This window comes from Balaenoptera borealis, assembly GCF_965194805.1.
Source record: "Balaenoptera borealis genome assembly, chromosome: 14".
In the NCBI taxonomy this organism is placed as follows: domain Eukaryota; kingdom Metazoa; phylum Chordata; class Mammalia; order Artiodactyla; family Balaenopteridae; genus Balaenoptera; species Balaenoptera borealis.
In genome coordinates this window covers 12,152,128-12,162,080 of record NC_138875.1, presented here as the reverse complement: position 1 = coordinate 12,162,080, position 9,953 = coordinate 12,152,128, and the positions used below count along the sequence as shown (strand labels likewise).

Sequence of the window (9,953 nt, the reverse complement as noted above, 5' to 3'; positions counted from 1 at the left end):
TCTCTATGAGTAAAGGCAAGATTATTGTTCTATTCTCGTACGTCCTTTTCACCTGCAGAAGAAATTGTGACCTGCGATCACTGGCTCATATGAAATGCATGTAGGTGCCTTCCCAACACCAAGGAGAATAACGTTAAATTGGAACTTCTTCACATGCCCTGAGCTACTGTGCCCAAGCAGAAATAACCCTTAAAATATCTTTCTTGTCTTACATGTTGAATTGTCTTTAAGACCACTTCTAACACCAACAATTAAAAAGCTTATATTTTCTATTTTATGTTCTGAAAGGGCGTCTCCAACCTGACCATTTCCTTCAGAATTATTCTGTATAACCAGGAAAATAGCTCCAATTCTCAACTTAAGAGATACTGGCGAAGTGTCTCAGCAGTAGTTGGAGAACAGGCATCATTTGCCTTCCCCTAAAGGCTGGACCTTGGCCGTGGTCCTCCCTGTGACCCCCATGCCCCTTGAAGCCAATCCCAGATGGCCAATGACTTCTACGGTCAGTGGGAAGCTCATTTCCCTGCAGTGTAATCAGCTCTCAGTGAGAAGGACAATGGATCCAAACAAGGGCCATTTTGGTGGCAGTATTCCAATGTTTTGTACAAAGATGTATCAGAAAAATAAATTGTTTGAACCCCAGAATTATCACATTTCTCGGTTAGCCTGCTATTCATTACGGCATCTTCAAATTCGTGGTCTTGAAAACAGAGTCAAATGCCTGTGAGAAAAAAGCAGGGAAAAGTGTTCTTTTGAATGCCATGGTTAAGTCTCTTATCATTGGAGCTGTATTCTCTTCAGAGGCATGGCTATCTCATAGCAGAATAATATTAAGAACAGTTGAGTTTTACTGAGGGGGGTATGTATTCACTCATTTCCCTCTTTAACACCTTATTCAGGCAGATCCCTTTGTTCTCCCCATTTCACAGATGACAGAGATGGGGCCCAGAGTGGCTGAGTGGAAGCCCAGGTCTCTAAGTTAGTGAAGTGCACAGGTGAGGTATCCAGGCAGGCAGCTGGTTCAGGAAGCTGTGTGTGTGTCCACGCCCCACAGGGCAGTCTGTTGACGGACTCTGCTCTTTTAGTGACATAACTCCTTGTGTCTAAATGACAAGAACCTGTTTCTTCTGAACTTTCAAAAGAGATAATGTCCTCCTGCAAAATCTGAGGTGGTGGGAATGGGTCCCCCAAATGCTCCCCTGTGGGCCCCTCAGTCACTAGGAGGGAAGGCTGGGGTTCAGACACTCTTTTAGGGCTCCATCCAGAGACCACCAGGGGCAGAGAGTGGGGAGTGGAGTTGGGCTGGTTTCCTCGGTGGGTGTGACTCTGAGAGAGGGTCAGGTGCTCACTTTCCATTCCCTCACACTGCTCTATCCAGCTGGAATTTGGTAGAAATGGATCACTTTGAGAGGGGAAAAAAAGATGGAGAAAAGGAAGTGTTTTTCTCCAGAGGACACTGCTCCCTGTGGCATGGCTGTCAGGGGGGAGGGTTGCATTTCCAGGGTATCTGGCCCACTATCTCCCCTGCCACAGGTGTGGGATGTTTGTACCGTGGAGCAGCTTTCCAACAGAGATTATCACTCACATACAGTCAGCCCTCCATTTCCATGGGTTCTGCACCCACAGAGTCAGTCAACCAGATGGAAAATATTTGGAAAAATTTCCGGAAAGTTCCAAAAAACAATCCTTAAATTTGCCCCACACCAGCAACTATTTTACTTTGTATTTACGACTCTTTACGTAGCCTTTATATTGTACTAGGTATTATAAGAAATCGAGAGATGATTTAAAGTGTAAAGAGAATGTATGTAGGTCATGTGCCATTTTATATAAGGTACTTGAGCATTCCTGTATTTGGGAATCCTTGGGGTGTCCTTGAATCAGTCTCCCGTCGATCCCAAGAAATGTCTGTAGTGTAAGTTTCAGCTTTTAAAAATGTATAAGTCATTGGTTTTTAGGCCAGTGACAAGGTTGTGCAACTATCACCATGATCTTTTCCAGAATAATTTCATTTCTCCCCAGAGAAGCTCCCTACATTGTTGTTTCTTCCCCCTGGTTTTTGGAAACCACTAATCTACTTCTTGTTTCTATGGATTTGTTTATTCTGGATATTTCATATAAATGGGATTGCACAGAGTGTGGCCTTTTCTATCAGGCTCCTTTCACTCAGTATAATATTCTCAAGGTTCATCCATGTTGTAGTATAAAATGGTGCATTTCTTTATATGACTCTATTATGCACCATTGTATGAAGTACCACTTTTAAAAAATCCATTCATGTGTGGATGTACATTTGGGTTTTGTGTACTATTGTGAGTAATGCCGACATGAACTCTCATGCAGAAATTTCAGTGTTGACGTGTGTTGTAATTTCTCAAGCATTTACCTACGAGTGAAACCCTGGGTCAATGGCAAGTCTATGTTTGATTTAGAAGAACTGCCAGACTGCCTTCCCCAGAAGCTGCACCATTTATATTCCCACCAGACTATGATGGCAGCATGTGTGTGTGCCGTTCTGATTCGCTGCAGGTCTCCAGCACTTGTTACCGTCTTTGGTCCTTTTTAACACCTGCCAGGAACAGAGTCTGTAGTCTCAGCACGTCGCTTATTCACAGGAAGATTCACCTACAACAAGGTCCCAGAAGCACAGGGGATGGAGACACGAGGTGAAGGGAAGAGGAGATCTGTGTTTCTCAACCTGAAAGATGATTCTGCCTGATCCCCCAGCCCCCAGCCCTGCTGCTCTTAGGGCTCCTCGGTCGATATATGTGTGTAGTGACCCCTGAGTGATACTGTGGGCCAACGATCCCTGAGCTGGGACCGGGTGGGGCTGAGTGAGGATGTACACTGTTGGCGTTTGATGAAGGAATTAAGTCCCAAAATAGAGGGAAATAAGACAAGACCCAAGATGAAAAATGACAAACACGAGGAATAGGAACTTCTAGCCAAGGTTGCATCACAGGCCACTGGGTTTCTTTGGGCTCAAAGAGAAAGGGATCTGACCTCCATAGACAGTAGCAAGAAGCTCAGCCTGGGCCTGGAGGAAGCAACAGGGGGACAAAGTAGGACAAATGGACTCAAGGGAACTACTGTCTAAGCTGATTCTTCCTGTGACTAAATTACGGAGGTTTGTCATGCAGAGGTTGGCTTTGAGGAAAAGGCACTAATTGATAAGAACCAGGAATTTGCATAGATTTAGAGAGAACTTGGGTTACTTCAAATAAGAAACCATGTCATGCTTTTTTCGCCCTCTTTATGAAAAGTGCTTCTGGCGTGTAATAGACAAGGTTACGACACCGTGATGTCATACAGTGTCATAGGAGACTCAGCAATTCTCAGAAGATTTTGCAAGTCAGTACTTGCGAACCTATGTCTTTGGGTATTTCTTAAATATACACCAATATCATTGTCGTTAGGAATCCACGAACCCAATACAACTGAAGAGCAAATGACACTTTCTGGAACCATCCTGCTGTTTCCAATTCCTTTATAGGTGGGTTAAGAAATAGCTCCTCTGTTTTTCTAAATCTTACTTCCTTGTGAAAGGTGTGAAGATATGTCAGCATTATTGAATTGCCTTTCCTAGGGTGCATTTTATTTCTTCCTTCTTGCAAAATAGGTTGTTGTTCCTGTTTGCAGGTAAACTGGTTATTGGAGAAGATCCTTTGAGCATCCAGTAATTGGATATCTGCCAATTACAGTATCCACTACAGATATAGATGTAGATGTACATATGTATGTTGTGAATAACATCCAAACAGGATGAATCAGTTTTGCCTTGATTTTCGTGAGTTAGGGAATGGTCTCACATGTAGGTATGTCATGGAAGATCAAGACAATTCATGTCATCTCCACCTGTCACCCCATTTCCATGCCCCCAGCTGCATCCGTGACACTCATCCTACTCTGTGCTCATCACCATTCAACTCTGTTACCTTCTGATCTCTTACAAGTCCCTCTTGTTTCATCTTGTCTTTCCTGTTCTGCTGCCAATAAACCTATTGCATTTTCTCCCTTTTCCTGTGACTGTGCCGCTTCCTCTTTGCTTTTTCTGAAATATGGATTTTCCCCATGACTGAATGTCCCTTCACCTCTCTTTATGGGCAGCTCCCCGTTCTCCTATTACATACTGTAAAGAAAAGAAAACATGGTCTTCTGGTTCTCTTGTTTCCACTATCTTTTCTAGCCAATGTTCTCTCTTTGTCTCAATGTCCCTTTTCCAGTTTCTGGCCATGCAGGTATTTTACCCTGTGCCCACCTACCATCTTGTATGTTACTCTTTGATATTCACTAAAAATCAGTTGCCCCTCCACCATTTATGGTTTTGCTCTTCTTGCCAATTGTGTCCAGTTTTCTGGGTGACATCAGAACTTTTATTCCATAGGCACGGGACGGAATCCATGCTTATTTTATGTTACATCTCTATTCCTGTTGAAGCTCCTCCTTTGTGAAAATCTTGTCATGTCTTTTGTCCTTTTGTTAATTGGATCCATGAGCTTTCTTATCTATTTGGATATGCTTTTCATATAAGGAGACATTAATTATCGCTGATGCCTGTCACTGGAGTATGAATGGAGATGGAGAGTTCTAGAGGGAAGAAGGAATTTGATTACATGGGATATTGTGTGCTGGGGATTTTATTTTGCTTCTCCAGTTTCACCCTTCACTGGCTCAACCTCCCCTGGTCCTAGGAGGCAGAGATGTAGGGAGACATAATCCGGGTCCTTCTCTTCTAGGGAACCTTGCATCTGGCCTGTGAGAGGAAGCAAGAGTAGACTCGCAGCTGGGTGAGTGCAGGGCGCTCGGTCACCTGCTTCCTCTCAGCGAGGTTGCCACACAATGGCTGCATTTCTTTACCAAAGGCTGCAGATCTTATCGGGCAGCTTTTCTGCAGCTACAGCTACTTTCTCTGGATTTTGGTCACCATTCCTGCCCTTGCCATGTGCTTCTAGGGGTGGCAATGTCTCCCTACAGTTGCTAGCCATGGGTTGCTTCACCATCCTTTCTTGGTTTCTCTTAGCCCTGACCATACTTTGTATAGTCCCTTTGTTAAACTTTCCTGAATTACCCAATTTGACTGTGTCATTTGTTTTCTGCTAGAGCCTTGACTATTACGGTAAGTAAATGGCTTTGGGAAAAACATCTTGGAATGGAATTTTTGGGATCAGGTTGGTCCCATATTGAGAAGAAATGTGCTGAGAGGAGATGGGGCACTGGTGTAAGGCACATGCAGCACCAAATTATCAGGGATGGAGGCAAGACATGAAGTGCAGGTGTAAGACAGGTGTTAGGGCATCGGAGGCTGTGGTGCTTAGTAGCTATTGTGACAAGTTGTGGGATCAGCTGCTTTGTTATGATGGGCGTGGGAAAGTCATTCAGCAGAAATTGAAAAACAATGTTAAGGGAGAGAGTAGGGTGGCAGGGAGAGAAGGAGAGGGAGAAAGAGAGGGTGAGAGAGCTTAGAAGGGAGGAAACTGGACAGGGAGAAGGAGAGACTGAAGCCGCTGAAGTGGACGGTGCGTCATGGAACCATGACAGTTCCCTGTATGTGAGGGTGGGAGGCTCCCGCTAAGGCCAACGGCTTCTAAAACAGTGGTCTTCACATGAGAGTGATTCTAACGCTGCCTGCAGAGCTGTTTCTATTGTATGAGATTTTCAACATCGCAAGTGTGTGTGTTCTCCTCCCCAAAATGTATCTGCCTAAAAATGTCCTTTGTTCACAGCGGCAGGTTTCCCAACTCTACCGCATTTCACAGAAGAAAAGCAAATTGTCACCTCCTTCACATCTTACTGATGAGAGGTGCCCGGGAGCAACAAAGACAAAGCTCTTTTACTGATTAATCAAGACACACAAACCCACTCATAGGGCTTCTGCCTCCCCTATTTTCTACCGATTCCTATAACGTGTGAAGCGTGGGATGTCAGAAGGGTAGTATTTTAGCTCGCATTTAGGCATTCTGAATTAAGAATATACATAAATTAAGGCAAGGTGACAGTGGGAGTAATGACAATTTTTCAGTAATAACATAACTTCTTCTTCTCTTTCACTGTTGTCTAGATTGGGTTCCTTTGGAGACTCAACCAGAAGAGCACCTCAAAAACTACTGAAACTAAGTATGCTTTTTCCACCCATGTGTTTACACATGACAAATTCTTTTCTGCTGTTCCTGATACTTAATCAGGCACAAGAAAATCGGACTACCATATGACCCAGCAATCCCACTACTGGGCTATACGCTGAGAAAACCATAATTCAAAAAGAGTCATGTACCACAACGTTCACTGTAGCACTATTTACAAGAGCCAGGACATGGGAACAACCGAAATGTCCATCGACAGATGAATGGATAAAGAAGATGTGGCACATATACAGAACGGACTATTACTCAGACATAAAAAGGAATGAAACTGAGTTTATTTGGAGTGAGCTGGATGGACCTAGAGTCTGTCATACAGAGTGAAGTAAGTCAAAGAGAAAAACAAATACCGTATGGATACGCATATGTATAGAACCTAGAAAACTGGTACTGATGAACCTAGTGGTAGGCCAGGAATAAAGATGCAGACGTTGATAACGGACTTCAGGACACAGGGGGCGAAGGGGAGGCTGCGACATGGTGAGAGAGTAGCATTGACATATATACACTACCAAATGTAAAATAGATAGCTAGTGGGAAGCAGCCGCATAGCACAGGGAGATCAGCTCGGTGCTTTGTGATGACCTAGAGGGGTGGGACAGGGAGGGTGGGAGGGAGGCTCAAGAGGGAGGGGATATGGGGATATATGTATACATATGGCTGATTCACTTTGTTGTACAGCAGAAACTAACACAATATTGTAAAGCAAATATACTCCAATAAAGATATATATAAAAAAAGAAATACCAAAAAACTGGAAAGTTTACTGGGTTATAGAGGTTTAAGATATTTTGGATAAAAGCCATGAAGAATACCTATGAAATTTCATGCCGATATGGTTTGTATTGTTCAACTAATATAAAAAATCCGTTTCATCAATCCCATCATAAATATTTTCTCCTATGGAAGTGACTCCTCATTTATTTCATCTCTAAAAATGTTTAATGACTCAACCTGCTATTAACAAAGTTCAAGATTCTATGTCAGACGCAGAACCAATGAGTATTTAGCAGTATCCATATTTATCTTAAGTGAAAAAGCACAGAGAAATTATGCTGCGGTTCATCTCATCAAGATATGGTATTTCAATAAAATATTAGATTTCGTGTTTAATAAGTATTCATTAAATTTTTGTATTTTTTTCTTCGTATTTCCCATGATCGTATTGCTCCGTTTCAAAGGTCTCTTTTGTATTGAGATGTAACTACTCTCACTCATAGTATAAAATTGTCATATAAGTGGAATTATATAACATGTACATTTTCTGTTCAGCTTCTTTTTTGCACAGCATAGTGTGTGGGAGTTTTATCCATGTTGCTGCAGAAATCAGTAGTTTCTTCCTGTTTACCTCTAAGTGCAATTCTTTTGTTTGTAATTGTTCACCAGCTGTTAAAAATTTGAGGTCTTGCCAGCGTTTTGGTTGTTAAAATAAGGCTTCAATGAACATTTGCATACTAGTCCTTTTGTGGCGAATGTACTTACATGCCTTGGGTAAAATCAAGGTGTGGAATAACTGGATCATAATTACTGGATCAGTATACATTTAACTTTGTAAGAAAGTACTGATGCATGTCTGTTTGTACACTTGAGGAAGACTTTCTCTAGAATTGCATTGCTCAGCCATGAAGATTTACAATTTTCTGGAGGGACATCACCCACATGGCAGTGTAGGAGACCCCAGCCTCCACTCCCCCTCAGAGGTCAACAATGAGACAGCTCTCCTTGAACAAAAACAGCTCACAAAGAAGAAATGGTAATGTGATAGAGGTGTCAGCCCAAGCTGTGGTGGTGGCCATTTTGCAGAAAATAAGTGTATCAAATCCACACGTTGTACACCTTCAACTCACTCAATGTTATGGGTCAATTATATCTCAATAAAGCTGGAACAAATAAAATTGCATGACTGTTTTCTGAAGTGGTTGCAGCTTTTGGGTCCGAACCAGTGGTGTAGGAGAGCTGTGGTTGATCTACATTCTCTCCACACGGGGTTTGACCAGTTTTTGTGTTTTAACTTTGGCCACTCCAATGGGGACGAGGTGGTATCTTGTGGGGAGGTATTTTGTATTTAAATGTATTTCTTTATTACACGTCTATTATATTTATTTTTATTTTAAAACCACATAACATGTTGATTTTTACTACTTTCCTTTCAAAAATAACTTTATTGATGTATGATTGATATAGAAAGTGCCGTACATATTTAATGTATGCAACTTCATGAGTTTTGAGATGTGTATACATATGTGAAACCATCATACTAATCTATGTATTAAGTATATCCATCACCTGCAAAAGATTTTTCCTGCCCTAAGAAAAGTTATGTTTTAGGAAATAACAATTATCAATACTTGTCCTTTATATTTTGGTGTATTTCAGGGTCATATCTTGGCATTCCTTTCTTCTCACTTTGTTCTCTCCCAGTATGATCCCATCTTTGCCTTTAGCTACAATTATCATATTTCTCTCAGTATCTCTAAAATTTATATCATCTCTATTACTTACCAGTTCATATCCCAGTTCTGAGTTCTAGACTCTTAAATTCTTGACATGGGTTACAGAGCATTTCATGTTTTGGTAACAGCTCACCTCTTCAACCTCATCATGCACTACAATTTTGAATTTTCATATATGATAATATATTTCTAAATTACCTTTTCTACGTGTGGTGGGTCACTTGCACTTTGTTGAAAAGAAGAAGAAAGGAAAAGTAACAAATGACAAAAATGAAGAGAAAATGGGAGAAAATATTTGCAAACGAAGCAACTGACAAAGGATTAATCTTCAAAATGTACAAGCAGCTCATTCAGCTCAATATCAAAAAAACAAACAACCCAATCCAAAAATGGGCAGAAGACCTAAATAGACATTTCTCCAAAGAAGATATACAGATGGCCAAGAAGCACATGAAAGGATGCTCAATGTCACTAATTATTAGAGACATGCCAATCAAAACTACAATGAGGTATCACCTCACACCAGTCAGAATGGCCATTATCAAAAAAATCTACAAACAATAAATGCTGGAGAGGGTGTGGAGAAAAGGGAACTCTCTTGCACTTGTGGTGGGAATGTAAGTTGATACAGCCACTATGGAGAACAGTACGGAGGTTGCTAAAAAAACTAAACATGGAACTACCATATGACCCAGCAATCCCATTACTGGGCATATACCCTGAGAAAACCATAATTCAAAAAGAGTCATGTACCACAATTTTCACTGCAGCACTATTTACAATAGCCAGGACAAGGAAGCAACCTAAGTGTCCATCGACAGATGAATGGATAAAGATGTGGCATATATATACAATGGAATATTACTCAGCCATAAAAAGAAACAAAATTGAGGTACTTGTAGTGAGGTGGATGGACCTAGAGTCTGTCATACAGGGTGAAGTAAGTCAGAAAGAGAAAAACAAATATGCTAACATGTATATATGGAATCTTAAAAAAAAAAAAAGGTTCTGATGAACCTAGGGGCAGGACAGGAATAAAGACACAGACGTAGAGAATGGATTTGAGGACACAGGGAGGGAGACGGGTAAGCTGGGACGAAGTGAGAGAGTGGCACTGACATATATACAGTACCAAATGTAAATAGATAGCTAGTGGGAAGCAGCTGCATACACAGCACAGGGAGATCAGCTCGGTGCTTTGTGACCACCTAGGGGGTGGGATGGGGAGGGTGGGAGGGAGACGCAAGAGGGAGGGGATATGGGGATATATGTATACATATAGCTGATTCACTTTGTTATAAAGCAGAAACTAACACACCATTGTCAAGCAATTATACTCCAATAAAGATGTTAAAAAAAAGAA

The 9,953-nt window shown here is 41.5% G+C and overlaps 1 long non-coding RNA gene across 1 annotated transcript; it reads left to right on the top strand.

Moving 5' to 3' along the window:
* Positions 1 to 94: 94 nt before the first annotated feature.
* On the top strand, positions 95 to 9,178 carry LOC309610667. Its single transcript, XR_014234122.1, has 2 exons — positions 95 to 3,493; positions 6,059 to 9,178. It is a non-coding gene; the product is annotated as an uncharacterized lncRNA (long non-coding RNA).
* The last annotated feature ends 775 nt before the right edge of the window (positions 9,179 to 9,953 follow it).